The sequence below is a fragment of the Acomys russatus genome, chromosome 3 (assembly GCF_903995435.1).
Source record: "Acomys russatus chromosome 3, mAcoRus1.1, whole genome shotgun sequence".
NCBI classification, from domain to species: Eukaryota; Metazoa; Chordata; class Mammalia; order Rodentia; family Muridae; genus Acomys; species Acomys russatus.
The window spans coordinates 71,339,926-71,350,035 of record NC_067139.1 but is presented as its reverse complement, the minus strand read 5'-3'; positions in this window follow the sequence as shown (position 1 = coordinate 71,350,035).

Genomic DNA, 10,110 nt, shown 5'->3' with positions numbered 1-10,110 from the left:
ACACTTCCCAGCAGTCCCCGAGAGATAAACAGTGCATTCTGGGAATTGTAGTTCAATTTTCAGGCATGGCGTGCTACGACCTTGGATTGCAAGAGTAACCAAGGTTGGCAAAGCTTCTAGTGAAAAGCACCACAACCAAAAAACTCTCACAGTTTCCAGTTCTTCTAGACTAGAGGTGTTATTTAAATGTTGCTTAGCCGGATTGGTGAGCTTCAGATTCAGTGAGAGACCCTGCCTCAATAAACAAAGGGGGAAGCCATGGAGGAAGGCGGTTAATGTCAGCTTCACCCTCTACACGTACGTACTTGTATGCGCACCCCATGGACACACATGTACCCATGCACATCAACCCACATATTCATATGCACATGAAGAAAAACTTTTTTTTTTTAAAGGCTTGGAGTTCCAGGCCCGCCTTTAATCCTGGAGACAGAATTCTCTGAATTTGAGGCCAGTCTGGTGTACATAATGGGTTACATGTTATCCAGGGGTGCACACTTGAGACCCTGCCTCTAAATAAGTAAGAGAAAACTGTGCTTTGGTATATTAAAGTTTTTGATAAAATACCTACCTTGATCAATCAGTCAGATCAATTTACATCAGACTAAGAGCAATCTCCAACAAAGCGACTTAGAGCTGTCCTCTTCTTACTATACAAGTTGTTTGCTTCTATGAGAAGCCAGTGTTGTAGCCACTCATTCAAAATATGTTAATCATTTGTGGTTGGTTTTTGTTTTTCGAGACAGAGTTTCTCTGTGTAATAGCTCTAGCTGTCCTGGAACTCTCTCTGTAGACCAGGCTGGCCCCAAACTCACAGAGATCCTCCTGCCTCTGCCTCCCAAGTGCTGGGATTAAAGGTGTGTGCTATCACCACCCAGCTTGTTTTTAATTTTTGTGCATGGGTATTTTGCCTGCAAGTGTGTCTGTGCACAATGTACATGCCAGGTATCATATCCTCTGGAATTGGAGTTGAAGATACTTGTTAGCTTCCAAATGCGATTGCTGGGAAACTCAGGTTTCCTGGAAGAGAAGCTGGTGCTATTAACCACTGAGACAGTTCCCTAGCTTCTCAAAATATAATTGATGAGCACAAAAATAATTTTCTGGATCTATTAATTATTAAATACATAAAAATATCTATCCATGTATAAACCAAATCCTATGTGAGGAAACAAAATAAATAAATATACAGACGATTGTAAGTGCTGGGAGCAGAAAGTAAAGCATGTTAAGAGGGGAAATAATTTTTCTATTTAGCATAGGGTGGCTAGCCTCATTGTTAAGGCAACATTTGAATAAAGAGCTGGAAGGAGGTGACTAGGATAGCCAAGTTAGGATTTATGGGGGAGGGACTTGTGGCTAGAATAAAATGAGCTCATGCAAAGGCCCTGGGGTAGAAGTATGCCTGGCAAGTTTAAAGAAAGTCTAGGACTAGGGCTGTAGAGATGGCACCATGGTTTAGAGCCCTGGCTGTTCTTCCAGAGGACTTGAGCCACCGCCGCCCTTCATCATTTTAAACATTTTAAGACATCGTTTTTAAACACCATGCCAGATGTTCTGCTCCCTCCGCTGGACCACCTTCTTTAAAGCCACAGCTGGTAAGAGCTGCCCTCTGCTGTGCCCTTTGTCCTCAGGGAGAAGGGCCAGGCTGGATTAGAGGGTCAGAGCTACAGCCTTCCCCTGCCCTGCAGCAGCCCGGAAGTAATTCATCAAAACACACAGAAGCCCCACCACCCAGCTTGTATTCTCAAAGAGGGGCTAAGGGGTGGGGAGAGGGTAATTCCCAGTTTCTTAGTGACTGCAGACTCAAGGGAAAGCATAGGAGGACGTTGGGGGCCATTTCCCACCAAGTCAGAGCCAAAGAGCCAGTAGGCTTAACCGGTCCAGACACAAAGCAGGTGTCCCAGGGCCCACTGTGTAGCATTTTGTATGCAGCCCTGCCCTTCTATGGCTGGTTTCCTGATCTGCCACCGACCTTAAGAGCCAAAGGGCTGTAAGAGACAGGGCCTGTCTCTTGGCCCCTTGCTATGCCCTAGCACAGAGCCAGTGCTTAAAACGCATCCCCTCCATCTCTGCACCCATGGTCCTCTGAGCCTTACCCTTCATAGTTAAGTCCGTAGTAAAGCTGGTAGTACCAGGTAAGATCAAACACAGCCCTTTCATCCTGATTTTAGAAGGCTCCTCATGAATCCATAGGATGTAAATTCGGATTCGCACAAATCTGTATTTACTCCTGGTTCCGGAGATAACACGGAACTTGATTGGTATCTGTGTCCCGATGTCGCCACCTCCTAGAGCTTGCTGGGATCTGTTGACTTTTGCTGTCCTGTTGAGACACTCACTGCCTTACTGACTAAAATGTGTGGTTCAACACCACACTGCATGTGAAACAGTCACCCAGGGAGGGGAAGAAGCAAGGAAGAAAGGAACACAGCCTGCCAGGACCCCAAGGCCACTGGGGTCCTGCTACAGGTCACTGGCAATCAATCTACCTGACACTTCTCAGTGGATGCTTGGCCTTTGGTGTGAACCCAGGCTGGACCACAGCGAACCTTTCCCCGAGAGGGTCTCTACAAATGGGAGGAAGGGATGAATGCTTTGAAAGGATGCTCCAGTACCAGCCCTAAGCTCAGTGGACAGGGGCGAAAAGGACTGTTTGAGTCCAAATGTGGAGATAAAAGAGTTCTCTGGAAAGCAGGCTGGCCAGTGACCCTGGTCCAATCCAGATGGAATTCAGCTTGTGTCGTCCCCTCCACAGGAGGGAAGTAAGATGGGAGGCGTGCTCTCAGATCCTGCAAAAGGGATTTCTGGAGGCCAGAGAGATGGCTCAGCAAGTAAAGGTGTCTGCTTTCAGCCCTGATGGATCCACATAGAAGGAAGAGGCTGACTCTCACAGGTTGTCCTCTGATCTCCACAGGTGTGTTGTGGCGTGCATACCTCCCCCACACCATGTACCCCTCACTATAAAAATAATAGTTTGTTTTAACCTATCTGTCTGTCTGTCTATCTATCTATCTATCTATCTATTTTTGGTTTTTTTGAGACAAGTTTCTCTGCCATGGTTGACCTAGAACACACACTGTAGACTAGGCTCATCTCAAACTCAGAGATTTTCCTGCCTCTGCCTCCCAAGTCCTGGGATTTAAAGGTGTGCACCTCCACTGTCCAGCTGATAGTATTGTAAACAGTAGTGACTGTTTTCTTAAAAGAGGGAGTTCTAGAAATCAAACCGAGAAACTGGGATACTGAAAAACTGGTGGTAAGTTTTCTCTGCCTTTAATAGAATTTATATCCAGAGCTTTGGCATAGCCTTACAGGATGAGGACCCCTTCCACACACACTTTAAGTGAAGGCTTAGCTCTGATAGGCTTTGGAGACACCACAGAGGCTGGGCCTAGGCCTGCATGGTTAGGCTGGCTTCTTTCACTCCAATGACATTATGAGATTCACATGATAACTGTTGTTCTTCCATCCCATACCCAGGCAAAGCCAAGCCAGCCTGGACAATGGGCGAGCTCACAGGCAAGCCCAGCTGCTGACAACCTCAAGGTCTGTTCTCATGAAACTAAATATTTCTTGCCATAAACCACTAAGATGGAGGCACTTGTTACATATTCATGCCAACAGCTGACTAAAACAGAAATCAAGACTCAAACACAGTGCATATCTAGCTTTAGAATTTCTCAGTGTAAAGTTTACTCTCTTACTGGGCATGATGGCACATGCCTTTAGTCCCATCACTTGGGAGGCAGAAGCAGGCAGTTCTTTGTGAGTTTGAGGCCAGCCTGGTCTACACAGCAAGTCCAGGACAGTCAAGACTACACAGAGAAACCTGTCTTGAAAAACCAAAAAAACAAAGAAAGAAGGAAAGAAAGAAAGAAAAAAGAAGAAAAGAAAAAGAAAGGTATTTCAGAGCATGATATATCTCTTGCTTATAGCCATAAGGCACAGTAGAACCTAATTTACACGTCTCCTTTACATGGCTAAAACTAGACAACGTATACAAAGCAACAGCTTTTTTTTTCTTTTTGAGACAGGGTTTCTCTGTGTAGCCTTGGCTATTCTGGACTCACTTGTAGACCAGGCTGGCCTCGAACTCACAGTGATCCACCTCCCTCTGCCTCAAGAGTACTGGGATTAAAGGCGTGTGCCACCACACCTGGCTACAAAGCAACAGCTTTTAAACCTCAGATAACAGACAGTGCAGGAGGGCACTGATCTCTGGGAGAAGGGAGACAAATAGGGTGAGTCCTTTGATGGCTCCAAGGACTGCCTTGCAGCGTCTTCAGGGTGCAGAGGATAATGGAAGCTGGGGAAAAGAGCCTAGTGGCTTCTCTGAGCTGAGGAAATAGAGCAAGGCAGGTTCTCAGACGGGGCAAGAAGAGAAGAGAGGTTGGGGTGGGGCAACCTGCTGTGATGACTTTACAAGGGTTACCCCTGATGTATCCACCAACTACAGATAAACATATGTGTGCAAGGATATTACTGAGGTGGGGAAAGATCCTCCAGAAGGAGCGGGCAGAATTACCTCCAGAGATAACAGAGGACTGAGAATCATCCATATCCCCAACAGAAGAGCGGAGACACCTCCCCACTAACGAGACACTAAATAGGTACTCAGACACAACTTGTCTCAGGCATGGTGCCCATCAAACCCCCAATGAAAGATGACTGCTCACATCTAAGGGATCCTAAGCAACAAGCTTCAAAGGGGTCACATTGTGTCCAGTATCTTTCCAACTGACTTGACTGACCAAGGCTCCAAAACAAGGCTCAAACTTCATTATAGAGGTCTGGAGTGATAGCTTCGTCAGCAAAATGCTTGCCTTGCAAGCCTTAGGGACCATTAGTTCAATCCCAGAACACAGGAAATGACATTATAATGAGGGAGATGACAAAAACAAATGCACAGGAGAATCTGATGCCAAGAGGTGGGATGGGTTAGGGCAGGTTGAACCTGCTGTAAAAGTGGGTAAGAATATGAGGCTGAGAGGAAGGCACAGGATAGGACAGCAGGTTAGGTGTCCCCTGATGTGAGGAGAGATGGGTCATGGAGTGTAGATGCAAGGGATTTGGGCCAGATGAGAATTTGGAGGGATAGTGCTCTGTGACATGTGTCTGAGATGTCAAGCCATACTAGAACTCCCTGCTTTGGGTCAGCTTTCCATGGCTCAGTGCCAGCCATTGGGATGAGCAGCTTTGGACAGAGCAAAGAGCAGACAGAAGGCTGCTTTGGTTCTCCTCTTGCTCCATTTCCTCCACTCCTCCTCTCAAGAAGGCAGCCCTTTCCCAGGCTAGCCCCATCCCCTCCCTGGCCCTGGGTGTTGTCATCATTTCTCTAAACTAGCTTATGGGTTTGCCTTTTTTTTTTTTTTTTTTTTTAAGCATTGCCTTTACAGTAAAGCAAATATGCCTGCCATCGGCTCTGTTCCATGGACTTTAAGATGCTTTGCTAGAAAGCTGCTAAGTGTCCTCCTGGTGTCAGGACAAGCCATGACCAACAGCAACATCTGTAAGGACTATCCCTGGGCCAGGAGAGGCTCCATATGGACCTCAGTTCTGTTCTTTTTCTCCATTAAGGGAGTGCTTTGAAGCACGTGTGTGAGGTCTACCAGATGTCCCAAAGGGATAGAGCCTGCTTTCCCATGAATGGATTAGATAATGGATAAGTCTGTAAGTAACTTGTCTCTACCAGTACTCTTACTGTACACAAGTGGATTACTAATCTCACATGAGCTTCTGAGTTTGGCCTTGTATTTTTTTTTTCAGCAAACATGGTAGACACAAGAGTCTTCAAATGTTTTCAAAACATGAAAGTGGGAAAGGGGACAATAGCAGAGTAAGGGCAAGAATGGGAAACTGATGGATAGGACCAAAGTGTATAATATGCACACAAAGAAATGTCGCAATAAAACTCATTAGTTTGTTTGGTTGGTTGGTTTTGTTGTTGTTGGTTTTTTGTTTGTTTGTTTGGTTTGGTTTGGTTTTTTGAGACACAGTTCTCTGTGTAGCCTTAACTGTCCTGGACTCGCTTTGTAGACCAGGCTGGCCTTGAACTCACAGCAATCCGCTTGCCTCTGCCACCTGAATGCTGGGATTAAAGGTATTAGCTTGTGCAAAGCATACTAATATCCAGTGTATTAGCTACCTGACATAGCTGTGAGAAAATATGTGATGAAAGCATTTTAAGGAAGGAAGAATTTGTGCTGGAGACATGGCTCAGTTGTTAGACATGTCAGTTGGCTCACAACCAAAAAGACAAGGACAGAGGAATCAACTTTGACCTGCATTTTCAGGAGAGGCAGCCCATTGTGGCAGGGAGGCAGGAACTTGAGGCAGCTGGTCACACATCTGCAGCCAGGCAGCAGAGTGATGAATGCTGCTACTCCTCTTCCTTTTTTCCTTTTCACTGACCCCAGGACCTCAGCCTCTCGGAGCAAGCCAGTAAGCAGCATCCCTCCATGGTCCATGCTTCTGTTTCTGCCTCTGGATTCCTGCCTTGGTGTCTCTTCACAATGTACTATAACCTGTAAACAAAAATAAATCTTTTCTTCCTCTAAGTTTTTTGTTTGTTTGTTTGGTTTTGGTTTGGGGTTTTTTATTTTATTTTATTTTTTTAATTTTTTTATTTTTTTGCATGTGTGTGTTGTTTATCAGAGCAACAGAAAACAAGTTAGAACAGTTAGCTTCTTTGGTGCAATCTCCATCCAGTGAGGCACAGGGGTAATGGGTAAGCCCCTAGCTTCATTACACCTTGTGAACAGTTTAAGGAGTACTCTACAGTCTCTTAGGTGTCCCAGAGGGGTCAAGCCCCAGTCCTCTGGTTACCTGCACATTTGTCCCTGCCTCCCTCTGACTCCTCTGCCATGACTTCTGGGTCACTTGCCAAATGAACAATCTCACAGCATCTTAGATCTGATCTGAAGAAGCTCAGTGTTGGCCAGAGCATCTGTTTCAGAATCGTGGATGTAGTAGTTCAGATGGGAAATAAGAGCCATCCCAATTCCAACGCCCAACCGTGATTCCAGTTGAAGCTTGGATTCTATATTAAACAAACAAACAACAAACAAGCAACAACAAAACCAAAAATACCCTGCTCCTTCCAGAACAACAGCAATGATTAAGCAAGATCAATGCTGTAGAGCTGGAGAGATGGCTCAGTAGTTAAGAGGAATGGCTGCTCTTGCAGAGACCTGAGCTCAATTCCAAGCACCCACACAGTGATTGTCTTAGCTAGGGTCACTATTGCTGTGACAAAACACCATGACCAAAAGCAATGTGGGGAGGAAGGGGTTCATTTGGCTCACACTTCTACATCACTGTTCATCACTGAAGGAAGTCAGGACAGAAACTCAAATAGGACAGAAACTTGGAGGGAGGAGCTGATGCAGAGGCCATGGAGGATGCTTCTTTCTGGCTTGCTCCATATGTCTTGTTTATTTTGCTTTCTTATAAAACCCAGCGCCACCAGCTCAGGGGTGCTACTGCCCACAATAAGCTGGGCCCTCCTCCACCAATTACTAATTAAGAAAATACCCTACAGGCTTGCTTGCAGCCCCATCTTTTTTTTTTTTTTTCCAAGACAGCGTTTCTCTGTGTTGCCTTGGCTGTCTTGGACTCACTTTGTAGACCCGGCTGGCCTCAAACAGACAGTGATCCGCCTGCCTCTGCCTCCCAAGTGGTGGAATTAAAGGTGTGCACCATCATGTCCATGTCCCATCTTATGGAGGCATTTTCTCAATTGAGGTTCCTTCCTCTCAGATGACTTTAGCTTGTGTCAAGTTGACATAAAACCACCTAGCAGAGGGGCTTGCAACCATCTGTAACTCAAGTCCTAGGGGAATCCAGCACCCTCTTCCAGCACCAGGCACACATGTGGTATATGTACATCCATGCAAGCAAATCATTTATGCACATAAGACAATACAACAAAGAAAAAACCAGCAACAGGAGTGGCTGCTTATTTAATTGAAGAGTCCTCTCAGCATCCCGCATCCTCAGTTCTGGTCACAGCAAGCTAGACCTCCTCTGAGATCGACCTCTCAGATAGATAAAGCCACATATAGACCTGTACCATCTGCCCTGCATAAGTGTTCCTCTACAGTGCCACTGCAAGGGGACTTCCAGGAGCCTCCAGCATCCTTGCCTGCAACTCGGCCCTTCAGCCATTAAGGGGGCCCCTCCCCTCTCCTGCCCTTTCTCATAAAGGACACAAACCTGGGGCATTGTGGCCCTCATCCTCTCCCCTTGGGCCCCTGTTTGGAAAGTGTCCTTCCACCTCTATGCAGGCACACGGGTTGAGTGAGTCCATAAACAAATACCTATGTTGGATGGTCAGGTGGGCAGCCTGTCCCTTTCCTTATCTCAGAGCTCACTCAGATGGAAGGAAGCCCATGGCCGGCCACTCTGTTTACTCTCCGTTCTCCGTCCATTGTACATGGGGTGGATCTGAGGCTCTTCCCCCCCTCCAATCTCTCTATTAGTTCAGCTTCAGAAAATCTCTTATCACCTCCAGATGTTAAGGCCACGCTCTGCCATCAAGCCTGCCTGGCCATTTTGCGTTTGTCATTAATTGATTTTGCCCTCCCCACTTAGGAAGCACAAATTGGCCCTGCCCGTTAGCAGTAATAATTCCCTGAGATGGGTTATAAATCATGCCTCGTGTCTAGCCCTTGCTCACAGTGGAGCAGTATTTACATAGGGGCGTACTGGGCGAGGAGGCGGGATGTGCATTGGGGCTGGGGAGAATCCAGTCAAACAGAAACCAAAGGCTGACAGATCCCAACACATAGGGGGCACTCACTTTGGATGTGTAGAAGGAATAGAAGGAAGGAAGGGAGGGAGGAAGGGAGGAAGGGAGGGAGGGATGGATGGTTGTGTGGCTTTCTCTGGGGAGATGTGAAAAAAAAAAGTCTGTTTACTCCAGATAGGCTATGGACTATAAACCTAAAACACCATCCCACCGAAGGTCAGCTTGGTGAACCAATGAACTTTCTGAGGTTATTCACAGGCGCATGAAGGACTCAAAGGTGGCTGCATCTCTGAAGAGCCCACCCCAGCACAGATGACAAGCTACAAGGTGCACTTCTGGAGCTCTCTGCCAGCTCCACAGAAGAGTCTCCTCCTTCTAGAACTGTTTGCTGCCTATCTAACCTCTGGAGTGGTTTTGTGATGCTTTAAGTTTCTGTCCTTCCTGAATCTTGTGAGGGAATGAGGAAGAGGGGTCTCTACTATAGTACAGAGTGGTTTGAGGACCCCATGAGTTGTCCCCACTCACATTTCACCTTTGTTTTTTTGTTGGTTGGTTGGATTTTTTTTTTCCGTTTGTTTTGGTTTTTCCAGGCAGGGTTTCTCTGTGTAGCTAGCCTTGGCTGTCCTGGACTTGCTTTGTAGACCAGACTGGCCTTGAACTCACAGAGATCTGCCCGAGTGCTAGGATTGAAGGCATGCACCACCATGCCTGGTAGTTGGTTGGCTTTTTGAGTCAGGATTTCTCTGTGTAGTCCTGGCTGTCTTGAACTCATCCTGTAGACCAAGCTGGCCTGGAACTCAGAGATCCACCTGCCTCTGGCTCCTGAGTGCTGGGATTAAAGGCGTATGCCACCACCACCACTTGGCTCACTTTTGTATTTCAAAACCAGTGGAATTTATTGTCTAAGTCTTTTCAGAAACCAGCTGTGTGTGGTAGCACCTGCTTATAATCCCAGCACTCAGGAGGCAGAAGCAGGCAGACCTCTGTAAGTTCAAGGTCAGCCAGGTCTACATAAGACACTGTCTCAGCCAGGTGTGGTGGCTTGCATCTTTAATCCCAACACTAGGGAGGCAGAGGCAGGCGGATCCCTCTGAGTTTGAGGCCAGCCTGGTCTACAGAGTGAGTCCAGGACATCCAAGGCTACACAGAGAAACCCTACCTCGAAAACCAAAAACCAACCAACCAAACAAAAACAAAACACACACACACACCCAAAAACCCAACAACAACAACAACAGTTTTCAGAAATTCCCCAACCACATGGATGTGTTCTTGAGAGAGACCCCATCCTGGGTGCAGAGATCTTTCAGAAAAGATGACTTCCCAGATTTCCTCACACTGCTTCTAAAATGGACCAC